Source organism: Sciurus carolinensis, chromosome 1 (genome assembly GCF_902686445.1).
Source record: "Sciurus carolinensis chromosome 1, mSciCar1.2, whole genome shotgun sequence".
Lineage (NCBI taxonomy): Eukaryota > Metazoa > Chordata > Mammalia > Rodentia > Sciuridae > Sciurus > Sciurus carolinensis.
Genome location: NC_062213.1, coordinates 181876142 through 181878041, shown reverse-complemented (window position 1 = coordinate 181878041; position 1900 = coordinate 181876142). Strand labels below are relative to the sequence as shown.

General features: G+C 39.5%; 1 non-coding gene across 1 annotated transcript; it reads left to right on the top strand.

Moving 5' to 3' along the window:
• The first annotated feature begins 248 nt into the window (after positions 1 to 248).
• LOC124968488 (U6 spliceosomal RNA) lies at positions 249 to 356 on the top strand. Its single transcript, XR_007105741.1, has one exon. It is a non-coding gene; the product is annotated as a U6 spliceosomal RNA (small nuclear RNA).
• The last annotated feature ends 1544 nt before the right edge of the window (positions 357 to 1900 follow it).

Sequence of the window (1900 nt, the reverse complement as noted above, 5' to 3'; positions counted from 1 at the left end):
GCCCTGAAACATGCCAAGAGGGTAGCAAATTTTCTCATTGGCTGAAAAGCAAATAAAGTAAGTGATAAGTAGGTGAGGTGATAGAATGCTGATTAGCTTGGTTAAGGTGATTGCTTCACAATGCATACACATATCAAAACATCAAAGTGTACACTTCAAATATGTCAAATTTTATTTGTCAATTACGCCTTTAAAAAGCTGAAAACAAGGATCTGAAGCCTCCATCAAGGTTGGTTTAAAATCACCCTGAGACTCACTTTGGTGGCACAAACACTAAAGTCAAAAGAATACAGAAGAAATTAACATGGTCCCTGCTCAAGTATGACATACAAATTTGTAAAATGTCCACATTTTTTTGTGTAATGACTTTGGAAAACAGAATGGTAGTTCCTTAACAAATTAAAAATAGAATTAGCATGTGATCCAGGAATCCTACTCCTGAAAATATACCCAAAAGAATCAAAAGTGGAATCTCAAAGACGTATTTGTACACCTATGTTCCCAAAGCAACATTATTCACATTAAACAAAAGGTGAATGCAACCCAAGTGTCCACTGATGGACGATGAATAAACAACATGGTATACATATACATGCAGTGGAATACTACTCAGTCTTAAAAAAGAACTCAGTAGAAAGGAAGGAAATTTTGACACATGCTACCACATCAATGAACATTGAGGGCACTTGCTATAGCTTAAATATGTTTCAGGTGTGTTCCCCAGGGGTTCATGTGTGAGAAGCTTGTCCCTAATATGGCAGTACTGAGAGATAGTGGAAACTTTGAGAGGTGGGAGGCCCTTAGATCACTCAGGGAGCTATCCTCAGAGATGATTAAGAACAAGTCCTACCCCTCTGAACTGCTTCCTGTTTGGAGATGTGATTTCTTCCTCCCATACATACTACTACTGTTCTAACACCATCTGCTCTTTTAAACCTTCACAAAAAAGTTGAACCAATGACACAACCCAATCTTGGAGCTTGAACCTCTAGAACTGTGATCTAAGTAAATCTTTTTTCTTTATCAAGTTAGCCGCCTCAGGTATTTTGTTATAGTGATGAAAACTGACTCATATAGCTTTACGCCAAGTGATGTAAGCCAGTCATAAAGGTACATATAATAAAAATTACTATATAATTTCACTTACATCTGGTAGTCCAAGTCATAGAAAATAGAATGGTGGTGTCCAGGGATTGGAGGAAGTGAGGAAAGGGAATGGATATGGAGTTTCAGTTAACAAAGATGACAAAGTTCTGGAGATAGGTGGTGGTGTCAGTTGCACAAAGGGAATGTACTTAATGCCACTGAAGATAGCATTAACACTTAAAAATGGCTAAGTTGGTAAATTATATATATATATATATATGTACGATTTTTCAAAATATCACCTTGGCAGGAAAAATCCATTTGAATGGGTGCAGGGGAAAAGAAAATGAGGGACTGATCCATAGATAGGGCTGAATGTTCAGGAGCAAAAAGAAGCAACCAAGCTAGAAAAGGTGTCTTTGTAGCCTGAACCGTAAAATAATGCATGCGTTCAAGACGCATGTTCCAACAATAAGCCGGGAGACTCGAGTTAATGGGTTCTTCACCTCGAAGTCACATGACAGAGCAGATGTTGATGTCGAGGGCATTTTATTGGCCTGTGTTCACTATGTTCTCACAGATGATGCCTGCAAGACATTAAATGCAAATCTCTTGATGGTAAAATAACCGGTTAAGGAAATTTCAACAAGATCGTCTGAGTTCCAGGGAAAACCATGGTATCGACTGGAGAGAGTGAACAGATGGAGCAAAAGTTTCGGCAGCACAGCAGCAGAAGTGGCAGTGTCTGGCCTCGGGCTCTTCAGGAGGTCACAGAACCATGTCTCCCTCCCCAGGATGCTGCCCTCCAAGCCTC